Genomic DNA, 17,051 nt, shown 5'->3' on the forward strand with positions numbered 1-17,051 from the left:
GAAATCGGACAAAATGCTATGACAGTGTACGACAAATACTTAAAAAAAAAAAAAAAAATAACATGTGAAAATTTCAGGTGAATCGGTCAGAAACTATAGGAGAAACCTTGCGAGCAAGTTTGAAGTATCAAAAGCGATGCAAAACGCGTTTAATGTTTTTTAGGTCCTAAATCGATACGAGCCTATTCAGAGGAGGGTTGAAAGTGTACAAAAATGTAAAACATCGATTGTTTGGCCGTAAACGCCCCCTTAAAGGGTAAGGGAAAATGTTGACACTTTGACAAGAGAGGAGATCGAGTTGTTGAAGAGTTGTTACTTTAATTTGGAGCGCAAGAGAGAGAAATGGAGGAAACTGGACCAGTCTACTAAGTGGGTGGTGTATGGTGTACACATCGTATGAGCCGGGTGTACCCAGCTGGGTCGTTTCACACAACTGTTTATTTATTTGCACCGTCCGGCACTGCCTACTGCCTACTTGCCTACCGCCTACCGCCGCCTACCACCAGTCAGTCTCTCAACCTCCTAACTAGCGTAGCGTGGTATAGTGCAGAGTGAGGTAGCAAGCATGTATTAAGGCATCGCTGTCTGGAGTGGGAAGGAGTGGTGGGACTGAGATGTTGGGTACGGTGTCCAACCGACCTTCCAAACAAAATAACCGCATATCCGGAAAACATTCACATATTACTCCGTAGACCCCCGCCCGTCTATTTTTACAAGAACTCAGATAGCCGCGAGCGGCATCCGTTGACGTTTGCTCGCGTATTAGAAGACAAAGAACATTTGGTATCCCCCTCCCCCCCGCCCCTGTTTCAGTTGGCGAGAGCAAGTCTCGTGCCTTCTTACACAAGCCCACTCGAAAGAAAAATAAAAAAAAAAAAAAAAAAATTGAAAAAAAGCCTCCCACTTCACGATACATATCGCATCCATGTTTCACTTATACAGATATATTTCAACTCTTGCAGAGCAAAGCACGTAGCGTTTATTTTCACTTTCTCATTTCCAAAATCGGAGAGCATATGCATCAGCTGTTTTGACAATACATCAGCATATATTTGTTTATCAGACTTTTACACATCCTGCCCGATGCCTTTGATGCCGCAAGCATCACGAGTTACGCGCACCATTGTCGTTTCCGTTGGATGCAGATTTTTTCCATGCGAACGAATTGTCATTGAAAAATCAACGGACAGTAGTATTACAAGTTCTACGCCGTGTAAAAGACGTTTCGACGTTCAATAGATATATCCTTCAGCTCGGTTGGCCGTAGGTAGATTCTAGCTCGGTTCCGTTTGCGTTTCATTTCGTTTATTTGCAGAGAAGAGCGGCATTCTTGAACCGTTTAACATATCCTATCTGCGCGGCTATCCGGCTAACATTTCTTTGTGCCCGAGACCTCTTTCCCCTTCAATTAAGTACGGTTGCAAATTTATGTGCGCGCCACTGTATTCAATATTCTCTTTCGTTCCTTTATTGAAAGAAACAGGGATGCACACGAGCTCTCGACCCCTTCGCCTTGCGGATCTAGACGTTTAATTTTCAACCTCCAGTCTAGACTGTCGTCTATCTCACGCCTAGTCGTTTTCGTCAATTGCTAGTAGAGGATACATTGGAAAGAAATCGAATAATATCATTGAAACGGTAACCGTAGTCTCGAAGTGACAAAGTCGAATGGACTTTTGAGGTTACGAAATGTAAATAATAGTTCGATCAGTTCCAGCCCGATTCCCAAGCTCACGTACGATTATTTTTCGCATGTTCAAATCAGAACATTCACTATACTGACAAGCTGGTTAGACCAGGTGTTTCGATTTGGAAATAAGTGGAATTTGAGAAGAGACTCGGCCCTGGAGGGTTTGTCAAGAGGAGAGAGATGTCAGCGTGAAACAGCTGTTTACGTTTAAAGCTACCATTGTAGGAGAAAGATCACGTGATTAAGCGACGTAATAAGGAAGGAGGGCTCGCGCCGCGTTCTTCAGGTATTTTCTTTGGAAACTTTTATCTTTTTATTGCAGGGCGACAACAATACATCGGGCTAAAGTGAGGATACCGCTATCTTTTGCACGTTGCCTCGGCACGCAACTGAATTTCATAACTGTCCTATCATTTATGCCAGGCACCAAGACTAACAGCGGCGAGCAAGCTATGCTGGATCTAGATATACGCTAACCAGCTCCTTGGCTGCAGTATCTTTAATTAAAAGAGACCGAGCCAAGGAGAAATGAGAGCTAAAAGTCGGTCATATCTGAATATTAAAGTGTACGCGAAGTACCCTAACTGGAAATCCTTGTCCCCCAACGGGTGGCAATAGCTTATATAGGATCCATTTTATATTTGTCTTATCGTTCTCAATTACGAACCCTCTGCCGACTACAACGAACGTCGTTGCTGGATTCACGATCTGCGGCCAGCTTCGAGTGATACGCATCCTTTTACCCATTAGCTTTATCGGCATGTTAAAATCTAAATAGTTTCTCTCCCGATGCAGGCATGACAACTTCCGTTTATGCCATTTAATTGAATCTCGATTCCCATCATCGTGTCTACAGGAGCTCCGTTGATTTCTCACTAATCGGCTTACAGAATTCGTTAAATAATCTAAGTAAATACGTTAGCACGAGAGTTTAAATTTTAGAATCAAATAACAAGGTCATTGTGATAATTAATGACTGTGCAAATAGTGTTTGGTAAGCTCAAGGCTTGGCTATGGTTACGAGGTTAACCTAGTTACCTGCCCGTTTCATAGAATGCCGTAATCTGTTCTCAATCTTCTTCTCAATCACCTTCGGCATCAATCGTGTATTACCCGATGAAAGTTTGTTCTTTCAAAAACTTGTCGATAATCCGAGATGTCTGATATTATATAAATTATTCCGACGAATTGTGGAGCTGAGTTTACATGATTATGTCCCGTCGCCATTTGTAAATAAACAAAATAATGCTCTCGCGGTGTATCATGTATAGTCTAGGGTGATTCATTTTTTAACTTTGCTTTTTTTGTTAGGTGCCACTCGAAAGATTTGTGACAAATACTGAAAAAAAGAGGTCGCCACCAATTATTGCAATATTTTTTTTATTTATTTTTATGTGTACACCTTACGGACGTATTATACATAGTTTATTTTTCTCGTATCGTGGTCCAATTAATCGCTGTTTATAAAAATCAGTACTGAAAACGAAGTGGGGACATTAACGTGATGTGATACTCTTTTTTCGGTAGCAAAAACTGTTGTCCAAATTTCTCCGAGACTATTAATCTTTCGGATAAAAAACGGGAACAGCCAACTGCGGAATTGTTAGGCGAAGTTTGTTGTTGATTGGTGAACGATAATTGGACCACGTTACAAAAAAATAAATCAACTAATATATATACAAGTCCGCAAGGTGTACACATAAAAATATATAAAAAATATTACAATAATTTATTGCTAGCGACCTCTAAATATTTTTATACTTCCTCCAACTTTTACGATAATTTTTTTATCAGCATTTGTCAAATTTTTCGACTGGCACCTTAAGAGCAAAAAAAAATAAAAATTTAATGGCTATAAATATGTCGATTTCATTCGGTAAGGGATACAATCGGCAAGCTTTGATAGGTATAATTACAACAGCGAGGAATTACTGAAAATTGATGAATTAACGGGAATTGCAAAGGTAGGTACAGCATGCATCCAATTCAATATTTACGCAAATCTAATCGGAAAACGCGGTAATTAGTAGAATGGATGTAACATCACACGAACGTTAAGTTCGGCTGGGCGACAGACCCTGCAGACACTTACACATACCGTAATCCGGTTTTAATTAAATAACTACTCGCAGGCTGAGTAACGAAAGAGTTGTGCCAAATTTCTGGGGTCGAACGGGTAAGCGACAGGCATTTAGCCACAACTGTTGTCTCCTGGGTTTTGGGGGAGTGGATTTTACGGCGGGCTTTCACCCGGACTTTAGGCTCTTATACCTACTTTGCAGATCCGGCTCGATCTTTCCCCCGCGATTGATTGATACGCGATGCCGTTCAACGTGTCACGCGGCAATTATACTTGTTCCGGTTCTTTCGGTACCAAAGCGGACGATTTTCCCGCAGATCTCTTGCCGGAATACACAACAATTGCGATTTACACTCGGAGCTTTCCACGCACGTATTTCCGATCAGTCAAATGCAAATCCTTCCCCACTTAAATATATACCTGCTGGCAGCGTATGGTGCAGCACGTAAACGGAAGGCGTCGGAGTGAAATAATTGATCGCGAAAGCGCAGAATCACGACTGTTGCACGTATATATATGTATATATACATGTACACCGTACATTTCATCCCCTCCGTTCCCCCCCACAACAGGGAAGCCCTTTATGGTCCATCAGTAATTCTGCTAATCCCGGCGTACCCCTCGCAAACCACTGACCATTTTATTAATAACTTGAACCCCAAAAACAATCCGCAACCTCGTTCTTAACAATTAAACAGCTCGGGCAAATTGGTATGAAACGGTAATCGCACGTGCGGAGATGTTGAGAAACATTTATCGACACGTAATTTAAGGGTTTATACTTACAATTGGTCAGAAGGCCGGAGAAAAGTGATTTTTCGACTGGTAATGTAAAAATTTATATACATATTGGGGTAAAGTTGAACTTTATTCTGACATTTGTTATTTGTAAACGTAAAGATTTTTAAAGCTGCAATAGCCGATCTCCGGGAGCACCTTTAAAAAAAGCCGTCTTGCGGTGAGCAAGATGTCTCTGGACTGGATCATCCGAAATGAGAAAACAAAAAAGAATTAGTTAACGTAAGGTATTATCTGGTCTTTAATCAAAGAAATAAGCAAAATATTAATTGTTACCAAAACGGCGGCTTGTCAAAAAGAAAATCGATCTTTCATACAAATTTACGCCTCGATTTGTTGACAAAATGTAAAATATTTACCGGCGAGGAGATACTTTGGAGCAAGGACTGAAGAATATAGCGATCAAGCTTGTGTAAAAATTCAATACCGATCAGTTTAGCCGTTTCCGAGAAATCTTGCTTCACTGACTTTGAAAACATAGTTTTGAGAAAAACGCGTTTAATCTTTCACAATCACTCTCATACGCTCCGAGGCCTCTTTGCAAATGCGCGCGTATTTTAGCGAATATTTGTCGAATCGACATGATATTTTCTGCGTATGTACTTGAATGTATATACATTACGAAAACGAGAGGAAAAGTCGATTTTTGAAAAATCCTGACTAGGTAGGTATAACCCCTCAGACATGGCTTTGGGTATAAGACGATAATATACGACAGATTCGACTGGATACGATAAAGACACCATACCTACAGTAACGCGAATTTTGACGATCGCAAATTTTCTACGCGGGTGTAATTTGCAAATGATACCGCAGCCCGGGATATTACATATAGGAAAGTCATCGGTAGGGTTGGCGAAGAGATTGTTATGTGGGGGCTATCTTAGGGTGCAGGGCTGGTTGGCTTGGCGGGCAGTAAGTTTGGCAGTTAAGAATATGGAAGCGTAGGAAGGAAGGCGGCTCGCAGGCGGTTAGCAAGAGCGAAGTCTGAGGGTGCGGGTAAGTAAGGAGGCTGTAAGGATCCCTCCTTTCATGCATACCAGAGTATCTCTTTGCTCCGCTAGCTGGTTGAAATCTCTCCGCTCGGCAGTGAACGCGTAGCTAGCTAGACTGCAGCGACTACGCCTTACTTATACTCAATTCCGCAAAGCAGACGTGTGCCGTAGAATTTCCTCGTTGAGTCGCTGTATAGTCGACGGCGCAACGTACGGTAAAGGTAAATTTAGTTTTACAGCGTCATTCTTGAGCTCCGGCGAACAAGGAGATGACTACTTTCTTGTTATTAAAAAAGAACCTCGTGTCACCTGGGTCCTCAACCGGTACGCCTTCGGGGTACTTTTCGCCTTGATATTCTTCGTCGGAAATTTCTTCCTGGCGGAAGAAAAAAACTAAAATCATCGCAGAGAGTCGAGATTCGGAATACTTGACAACTATTCGGGTGAAAATCTCTTTACAACCGCATAAATCTTGACATGGTTTTTCTTTCCGGCGTAGTAGCCCCGGGTTGTTGGTCGTGCAGTTTTATTGAAAGCCGCCTCGATGCAGTTTTATTTTTCAGACCCCGAGGGATGGGAACGGAAGGGAAAGCGAGAGAGAGAGATCAGCCTCACTTTGCTGATCTTTCCTTTGGCCGATGTGCAGAACACGCGTCACCGCGTCGACCCGGGTAGCCCTCAGTTGGCGTGCTTGGGGTGGTTCCCGAAGGCTCATATAGACATTCCTTTCTCTGTTACTCTCCGGATCCTCCCTCTCTCGGCACCCTGCACCAGCCGGAAAACTCACTGTACGTTATACGACAATTTGTTTCGTACTCGTCGGCGTATATTTGAAGACTTCTCAGGGTAGGTACGTATCGCACTCCTTTCAGGGGTTATACCTGGTCAGAATTTGTAAAAAATCGATTTTTCTTTAATTTCCTTTTCGTATCGTACATACATTCGAGTATATACGCAGAAAATTTCATGCCGATCCGACAAATATTCTCAAAGTTACGCGCACATTTGCAAAGACGACCCCCGGAGCGTTGGAAAGTGCTTGTGAAACTTTGAACGCGTTTTTCTCAAAGCTATGTTTTCAAAGTCGTTGAGCAAGATTTCTCGGCAACGGCTGAACCGATCGGTATCAAACTTTTACACGAGCTTTATCAATATATTTTTCCGACCTTGATCGAAGGTTTTTTCTCGCCGATAAATATTTTTCATTTTGTAAACAAATGCAACCAGGCTGACAGCTGACCGTTGACAGTGTTTTTTCGCGCGTGAATGATAGAACAGATATATATTGATTATGTTTAATTAATTTATGTGACATGAGTAATTTGAAACCCTCTGTGTTACGATTTGCCTTCATTAAAATTAAAAACTTAGCTTACGTGGCGATAAAATGGCGCCAACAACCAGGCTCTGACGTCACGTGGAGATTTTCCAATAGCGACAATAAGTACCATAAGCAAAGCACGGCTAAAAGTGCACGAGAGTGTCGGTAAATCCCCCCGTCGAGTGTCGCTCTTAAATCACTGCTGTTTGTAATTAAGCGAACGAATGGGCTGTATCAGGGTTAATATTTGCTAGATGATGCATGTCTCTTTGCCGCCAAGACAAATCCCGTATATATCATCGCAACGCTTCGTATACCACAGCGGGATGAGGATGAGGAGGATGAGGAGGAGGAGTAGTCAGCCTCGCGGGAGACTACTTGCACCACAGGCGTCTCTTCGACTCCTGTTGTTGCACATTATTTCAGCAACGACGGTAGACGGAGACAAGGTCGAAGCCCATTTCGGGTTCAAACGGGGATCTTTGACGCCCTGGATGATTATAAATATTACTCACTCGTTATTTTCATCGCAGTTATCGGCAACGATAAGGCCCGTTACGCGATAAATTTTCCAGAAATATTCTACGACGACGAGCGCATAGCGTTATATGTCATTATGAGGGCGAAGTAAGCAACGTTACCTTAACGATGCATGTTTGGGAAAAATCGTTACTTCGCACCCTTAGAGATACTATTGTTTTGAAAAGCCAACTCCTTGAAAGTCATTCTAAAATTAAGAAATAATGAATTTTTCCCTAATGTTTCGTTACACAAACGTTACACCGACTTCAGCGTCGTATGTTATTGCAGTACCCACTCCGTGGCAGTTTTATGCTGTGAGAAAGAAAGAAAATCACAAAGGGAATGCCGAATTGAAATTAATAGCGGTCAAGAATCGTTCGACAGCTAGCCAGCTACCAAACCTCCTCCTATACGTGGTTGTGTTCTTCAAGTTGGGCCTCCTCCACGCGCGATATTCGACTCTCGATGCAGGCCAACACGTTCACACATATACCTACGAGGTTCCGCACCTCCTACCTGCAACGCCGTTTCTCCACTCACGGTGCCTGCAGTAATATATACGCGCATGTTCGTGTGTTCGGCTACTCGCCAATATTCATAAACACGTCCGACCAACAAAGTGATAACTTAGTCAGGGCGCCGCGTAGGTACTGCCCCGGTGAACGAGGAGGAGTCTTGAGTATCGTCCACGCGCGGATCTCGCCTTCTACATACGTTTTCCTCGGCCAGACAAGGGTAGCTGAATTAATTGAAACGTACGGATTAAACGCACGGTTAAAGGTTTATCCACACTATCCGGCAGCGCGGGAAGTGCAGCTATAGGAATGACGAGTCGAAACTTGATCGCTTGGGTTACAATAAAGTCTGAATACTATCGGTGTAAAAATGTGCTTGTTTTCAAATTTTTGGACATCGTCGCCGGGCACGGTAAATCGAATGACGAAAAAAAACAGGGCTTCCAACTTTGAAGATCTGCTGCTCTTCCTCCACGCGTAACGTTTCCGTGTATTTTTAATCATATTAGGCCCAAATTACCATTAGCGACACGTCAAAGAACGCCGAGTGGCGCCGATTGAATCCGATTAACACCAACTCGGCTCTACGTATCGTCCTCTGGCGATAAACACGTTCAACGTCAGGTGGGTGGATACCCCATAAACTGTTCAAATGAACGCAACGATGATCAGCTGCATAAATATCAGAGTATGTATTCGACAAGCGGAGATTATACTGGAAACGATTCTCACCGAGTTTTCCTTCAAGCCTGTAGTAGCCTGTGAGTGACAACTTCTAATGATCGGGCATCGTTCGTACAGGTATTTATTTCCCTCTACTCCCAATGTAGGAAGATTACCGATTGTGAGTGAAATATGATTCGTGTTTTCACCATTTGTAGAACGAGTGCGGACGGGACTTTATTAAACTGAAGTTGGAGGTTACGGTGATTGGTTTATGAAAATTGCAGGTAAAGGTGTTCGTTTGCTGAACTGCAAAGCATACAGCCGAGTGTGGTAGCACAGCCGAGTGCAGCGGATAACGAAGATAAAGATAAGGGGGAAGGACCGAGGTTTGAAAAACAAGGAGCGCAAGTGAGAAAGTGTCCGGTTGGAAGGAGAGGAGGGAGAAGGATAGAGGTGCTTTATGAAGTGGACTTTGCAGGATACGTTATTGCATTATCAAGGAACACGCACTGCCATTCGAGAATGGTCTGCCCACTAAACTAACCCCTCGTAATTGGAAGCGAGTTTAAGAAAAAACGACAGTTGCAGAGGGTATTTCGCTATCTCGATAATAAATACACCTATATGTAGGTATACACGGCTACCGTGCGTTATTGTGCCTATGACGAACAATAACAATGGTGATGATAAATAAATGTGCAGCCCTGTAACGATTGTCGCAATTACCCAACCGGATATAAAGGCGCAACGGAATGCGGAATGTGCACCGACACGACTGTCGACGGTGAAACGTAACGTTGCTTACAGAGGTTCCAAAGGGCGGTAATTGGTCAGTGAAAATGTGTCCATCTCAAGAATAATTTTTACCTCCAATTAACAACGGTGAAAATTGTAGGTGACTACCGTGCCCATGAGCAACAACCGGGTCGCGAGTGCTCCTTTACCACTGAGCTCGGTCCAACAGTTCTTTGATATCGCTGAACCGTGATAGAAATCTACGTTCCGACAGACACTCGCGGACAACAAACCGACCGATCATCCCATACCCGGAGTCCAGTTATGACTGTAATATTACCTTCTGCCCAACCGATGGAATGCATGGGTTCGCTATGTGCGTAGAAGCGAAGCTGCCCAACATTGGCAGCAGCAGCAGCAGCAGCAGCAACAACAGTAGCAGCGAAACGCTTCGATGCTCGGGTTGTCAAGACCAATCAAACCTTGCTAACTAACCGCTGTGAGCAGCGCACAAATTAATTATTAAATTCTGCCTTAACGCATGGATGCTGATGTGCCAGACATCAAATGGCTTCGGAGTGCAAAGGATCGTAGGAGGTGTGGAGGTTTAAACATTCTGGAGCTTCTCCTGCATGCTCGAGATCACGCCACTTAACGTTCCGCTGCGTCCAAGCCAGTTCATTCAAGTTTTTTTATCATAATCTTTACCAAGACTTCCTAGAGGAGCGGCCATTCGAAACTCGGGATAATGAAACGATGTCGCCGTCGCAGGTGACAAGATGAAATCTCTTACTGGCATGGAAACGAGGTGGTAACGTAACGTTATCACCTTCTCACCTGAAGATCTTCCCTGCCTCTGAAATTGTTATTATCGTGATAACGGTTGCCAAGAAGTGGACAAGGGGCCTGACTAACTGCGCTCATAATCGATTTGAATAAAATCACAGCACGCTATACAATTTTTTATGGATACTTTGCAGCACAAGAAAGACACTTCGAAACCCTTCGGAGAGATATTTCGTTTTTTACCAGGGCAGTATTTTCTATTCGAAGAACTAAACGCCTGCCTCTTAACGGTCTTCTGTACAAATTTTAGCACTGAAATGTGTTTGCAGAAAACTCACGTACAGCTTCGGGCCGTAGCCTTATACGCGTTTTGTAGGTATGAGAAGTAAGGACAAAACTAATTTATAAAAATGAAGGTATTTACGACAGCATCAAAGGATCCGCTTTTATGACCGCCATATACAGTTTACAACACTCGAGTCTGACATCTATATATATATATATATATAAGCGTTTAATTCCGAAGAAGATCCTATAGTCAAATGTTATCTGAAGAGTTATAATATATGGGCAGCCGTAGTCGGTATGACTCGAAAAGTGATGCGGTAGATTTTCAACCCTATCCCTTTCAAAGATTCGGATTATAATCACCGGGCGCCGTTATTTACAGCACGCAACAAGTCCTTTAGAATCAATTATCTCAGAAACTAGCCTCAATTATATAAGTTATATAACGACCCAGAGTACGTGTCGACGATCGGTGTCTACATTTATCAAACGCTAAAGGATATTCCATAGGATAATTGGAATGGGACGAAAAACTGGAATAAATATCCGTTTCAACTTTTGGAACAATTTCCTTCTATTATAGGTACTGTTCCGCGGGGTGATTGGTCGTTAAAAAAAAAAAAAAACAGAGTACAGTACAGGTAATCCAGGGATACGTGTAAGTACATATGCTTTTATGCTCACAGTACAAATTCCAGAGTAACGATATATTGACGTTGTGATACATTTTGACCCGTGTCTCACAAACGCACACTTTCACACTTTTACACACGCGCACACGCGCCTTGGTTCTTCCAAAAACTGCAACGTAAGCCACCCACACACAAGACTGCTTTTTTACACGCGTATACGACAGTATCAGTGACGAAACGCAAGAAGACTGCACGCAGTACCGACCGGTCGTAGCCACTGACTGACTGACGGACGAACTAGAACCACCAAAACTCAACTAATAGTGGCCTACACCCCGGGGTAACTCGGTGGTAGGGGATGTTGTTAGCGACGGCTACGAGTCGACGAAGTAACACCGCTTTCAAACTCCCCAGATGGACGGAGAACTACTTTGGTGGAACTTTTGGGAAAACTAGTCGACTGGTCAGATGGATTATGAGAATTTTGTTGCAATGTGTCCGCGGCTGTGCCCTGATTGGCCAGGTACAGATTTAGCAACAATAGTTGCACAACCGACCAGTAAGGTAAGTGTACCAGTTACTGACCCTGTCCCAATTATTGACCTTTCTTGGTGGTATCTGTTCAATCCTTGGTTGGTATGGTAAAATTACCATAGAATAAATTCTAGTGTCTAACCCTCTAGTAATTGGATTGGTTATCGAGAAATTCACAATTTTTACCCATTGTTTATAATTTTGTAAAATATAAAATGGTCACCAATTGGATCTAAACGTGTCGATAACTGGTACACTTACCTTAATAAGTACTCGAATAAAGGTGTTTTGCGCGAGTGATTTGTTTCGCGTCTGGATTCAGACCCGTCGCTACAACATCCCCTTATAATCTGTACCAAGGACCACTGACTGACTCTCGCTTCTGGCCAACAAACGTTCGGCATTATGCGTTACCTACGGATTAGTGGACTCGTACAAAGTCATTCGGGAAATCTATAGATGTGTGCGTATCCTGCTCCTGCCGCTGCACCTTTGGGCCAACTACACCGGGTGTTCGTCACGTACGAAAGTCGGAACGATACAAAATGTCAACCCCTCTATTAGCGGGCTAATACAGATGTCAGAAGGGACGGAGCGTTTCTATACATATACGTACATCCCCGAACCCCACTTCAAATCTGGTCAACATTTTATACCGACAGCTTGACAATTGCACGATCTCGGACCTAACCTCCAACTGCCGGCTCATTTCCGATCAACCGATTGCCGCTTACATTTGTTTAGAAAAAAGAACAAAAAAACACCAAACCTGGTACATTGCGAATTCTTAAAGAATCGTTAGAATCCCGCACGGCGTTTTTAGACGGATCTTTTCGCGGTTCGTTCGACCCGTTTGTTCGAAAGGTTGGCACCCCTACGGCTTAACAGGATGCTTTATGGTAACGCGTTACACACCTTATTGCAGGATTGGCGGAATAGAGGAAGGGGGGGCTCGGTAATATATGGTAATAATAACAATAATAATAGATATCTGAGGTGGTTTTGTTCGGAATCATTGTACCGCATTTAACTTCACAGTCCAGCCCCAGTCATGCAAGCTTTCACACCACACACGTCTTCTTGTCCCGGTCTGAACCCCCGTTGTAGTACTACACCGTGATCCCAAAACTTGACTTAAGTCGCAGTTACAACTCGCGACAGTTCGGATCATTTTGCGTCATGCAACGAGTTAACGAAAACTGGCCACCGCACAAAAGGTACACTGTATTGTCAAGCTTCGACGATGCGTTTAAAGAGAATGAGTGAAAATTCCAGCGTCGTGACAGCCCCTTAAAACCCCCGCCCCATCTCTTTTCCGCGCCACGTATCCTCAACTTTATGGTACATATTTATATTTATGTAAAAATCGCCTCGTGCTATACAAAGCGAGTATGGTATATCGTTGAAATTGCTGATACCCCCGGTCCGCACGAGTTATATATTATATAGGAAGCTTGTACGTATATAAGTTTGGCGTTATAACCGAAAAACAACCCGGGAAGCACAAATTTATATGAATAAAATGAGAACGGTACGCAACAGTGCGCGTGTATATGAAAAAAAAAATATGAGAACCAAAGTGCAGAGACAGATTCAGCAAGTTAGGTTGATTCCGGGTGAGGTGGGCAAAGGTAAGAGATGGGCCACAGTTAAAGTCCAATACAGCAAAGTACGCAAGAATCTATATTAGATCTATATATCTCTTACTTACGGCCATCTTACCCCCGTGGGTAAAAATTGTACCCCTAAGAAGGGGTAAGGAGTTAGGAAGGGATGTGGGCGCAGTTAAGGAAAAGAGATAAAAAGTTAATTTCAACAGTGCAGCGCGGCGTTCACAAAGCTAGTTTCTCCTCTGCTCCTCTATATATCTACAGGTAGTATAAGGAGGCACACCCCTTGCTGGGTGAAAGGACTCGTTTCGAAAGACTTCCTCCCACCGATCCGGGCTGCACAATAGGCGCCGTACCAAAGCGGGATTATGCAGTCAAAAGTCAACGTATGAATTTGTTGGTTCATCCAGATGAAAGGGCGTCGCTTGTCTAAAGACTTCCGGTCTCTCCTCTACACCTGCCCCGCACCCCCATACAAGGCTAATTCCTGCAGTCTGGTCGGTCCGAATGTGGGTGAAGTCTGCCGGTATAATACCTGTGTGTACTAGTTATAAATTTCGATATAACGGAATACGAGAAATAAAAAACAAACAATTGATGCGTACGGACCTGAGGGTGTTTCTCAGGATCGTCAATTGATAGTTACAAGTGTTGATAATATCGGATGATGAGAACTGTTATTACTACAGGAAGAAAAAAAGACGTGCTCGCAAAGTAATCGAATTTAAACACGTTTGCTTGCCTTGCCAATTGCCATCTTCTTATGTCACGGAACGGAATTCAAGTGGTTAAAGTACACGTTTATAATATCGAGAATCAGGTGCGAGGGTATCAATTTGTACGTGGCTTCTCAATTAAGGGGTCCCTAAGATAAGTGTACCAGTTATGGACCCTGTCCCAATTATTGAACATTTTTGCATGTATCTGTTTGATCCTTAGTTCTAAGATTGCCAAAACAATAAATTTGTAATGTCTAACCTCTAGCAATTAGTTTTAGTAATCGAGAAGTTCACATTTTTCGCCGTCAATTTATAATTTTGGAAAATAAAAGGGTCAATAATTGGGTCTAAACGTGTCAATAATTGGTAGACTAACCTTGGTTGTTTAATACACGTATCGCTGCGCGTATTATTTCAAAGATTCAAACTTTTTTTAAATTGATTCGAAATTATTTTGCGTATTAAGCGAGAAGCGTTTAGACCAAATTTTATTGAAACAGCCCTCGCCGAAAAGCAAATTCGGTAACAAAAGTTGTCGTCATTTGCTTCGTATTTTACGATCGCTTTTCACGCGCTCTGAAAAAACTGTGTTGGCTTTTGCCACCCTCCAAAGATCGAGTCTCGCGTCGCTTCTACCCTCCACAACGGAGAGTCGAAGCTGGTATAGAGAGGGAGGAGAGAAAGGGGGGCGGATATGGCGTGGCATTAGAAAGAATTTTCCATGTCTGATTTCCACGAAAGTTGTCATATAAAAGTTTACACCACACGTCAAACGACGTCAAGCTACAGTGAGAAGCCTTGGATCATAAAATTGGGATTCAATATCGTTCGAGAAAATCCCCCACACACGTGGACGTGTGACGAGTCGGTATAAGAGAGAGGAAGTAAAAAAAAAAGAAAGAAAGAAAGATAAAGGACGTACGCTTTTTATTCCTATTCTCTTATTCTTTCGCAGGAACGTTTGACGTTGCGAAGCCAGGGTAAGAAATTCACCTAGACCTGGATGATATTTTTTTTTTCCTGCAAGATCGTAAAATCTAGACTCCGTGAAAGAATATGTAAACGAAATAAAGAAATATCGGAGAAAAAGTCTTTGCCCCGAGATATGTACTTTGGCACATCGTAAAACTATACACTTGTACCAAAAACCAACTCTTGGAATGCCTACTGCAAAGAATTTTTGTAACACATTGAGCTTGCTAGACACGTGGTATACCTTGCAAGGTTTACGAGCCACCGGGGAACCGAATCGCGACTCAAGAAGAGCGAAGGCGTAGGCAAGGACAAAGACACGGATCAGAAGGGCAGAGCCACTCCGGGACTAATTGTCGGTTATTAAAAGCAGTCCCTGGATCGGCAAGATTCAAAGACGGCTCTACAAAGTCACTTCAGACTTATCCTGTTATTAGAAATTATTAATTTGGGATGAGGGAGTCAAGATTTCCAACGTCGCATGTCATGTCAAGCCATTACCAGCGATTTTCTGATCCATCAACAAACCAAGAGTAGGATATCAATACGACTAATTGTTTGAACTTAGTGAACGATCATTGACGCACGGTTCAAGTTACGTCGAGATCAGTAACACTACGCAACAAACTAAATACTTCTTTTTTCATTGGGTTTACATTATGTAATCACGATTCCTCACTTTAAAGTCAATTAAAATTTAGAAATAAAATTGGCACATCACGACAGGTTTTACATTGAAAAGCATTTACTGATGTTTTTTTTTAACTACGCAAAGAAGCGACACGAAACTTTATTTTTCATTAAAAAACTTTAATTTTTTTCCACAATCACCTTTCTTCTCATAATCAGTTATCGCGGTATCCCACTTCTGGCACTACTGTAACGAAATCGGGTTCGTTGAGCGATAAAGAATTGACCAAAACAGACAGAAATTAAAAGATGGGAAACTGCTTTTTTAGCGCTACGTGATATTTCTCTTGGTGTAAGTGAAAAACAAGACTGTTTTTAGAAACTATTCTTTTTTTTTATACTTATTCATTGTGTGACATACGAAAGTTCTTGTGTCTTTTATCCATGACGACTACTAGATCAGAAAAACGGGGTAAAACAGGTGATTTCACCCTTTGTAACATTTACCTTGTAATCGTGGTTTTGTATGGTAAATATAAATTTGCTTTCGTTTGAATAACTATTCGAGAATTTTTTAATGTTGCATAGTACACTATTACTGTTTTATTATACTCTGGGTAAACTCGCCGGACTTTTGTCACGAGATTACTGAATCGTGTTATAATTCAATCAATCGATCAATTGTTCTGGTAAATGCGCGTGAATATCGAAAATGTCGAAAAACAATAACGTCAATGATATTTGTCAAACGATTTTGTTCCCCAGCAAAGGGATAGGTATACGTGCAAACCTAGCCTGTCACTCGCCATGCATTCTGCGCGGCGAACCAACAGGTGGAAATTAGTGGAAAATACCCAACATGTTAGTTTCACAATTAGTAATTTAACCCTAATTGGTCACTCTGGGTGAATTTCACGACAAACATCTTTCGTAGAGTCCCTTATTCGTGGTAATTTTAGTTGGGAATACTGAGAGAGCGTTTTCCGAGATCCTTAAGCAATACCGAAATAGTATTTGTTTTTTTTTCTTAGATTCTTAGAACTCATTGTTGAAGTAGGATATAATTTTTTTGGAACTGGGGTGAATTTCACCCAGTGTGACCGTTATGCGATTCTACCGAGGTGTGATCAATTAACTAATTACCTAATCACCACTTCCCTGATTGGCATAAGCATTCGCAGAAACGAGAATTGGCAAAGATGTCACGAATCAATCTGATCCGAAAGGGAATCGCACGGAAAGGGGCGTCAGATGGATGAAATTTTCAAGTGTTTTTATGAGACACGTGTATGGGGTAGAATTTCGTCCGAATCGATTATCGAACACGGTGCGGTCAACCCAGGGAGCTGCGGTTACTCAGGGTGGGGGGCCAGAGGGTCACAGGTTAGGGAGGACATTGACACATCGCCACAAAATTAACACATTCTTCCCTCTCCCTTGGGGGTCCGGCGACAATCACGAAATAATGCGCGAAACGGGCGAAATGTGTGGCTGGTACTGCGGTCTGTTACAACCTCACCTCACCTGCAGTTTCCACACCGTGCCTAGCCATTCCTCC

At 42.6% G+C, this 17,051-nt stretch overlaps 1 protein-coding gene across 9 annotated transcripts in view; it reads right to left on the minus strand.

The window, feature by feature from the left end:
- Positions 1-17,051, minus strand: part of LOC124218892 (E3 ubiquitin-protein ligase Rnf220) — an 81,784-nt gene that overhangs the window by 4,694 nt on the left and 60,039 nt on the right. The gene's annotated exons all lie outside the window — the stretch shown is intronic.

The sequence above is a fragment of the Neodiprion pinetum genome, chromosome 5 (genome assembly GCF_021155775.2).
Source record: "Neodiprion pinetum isolate iyNeoPine1 chromosome 5, iyNeoPine1.2, whole genome shotgun sequence".
Classification (NCBI taxonomy): Eukaryota; Metazoa; Arthropoda; class Insecta; order Hymenoptera; family Diprionidae; genus Neodiprion; species Neodiprion pinetum.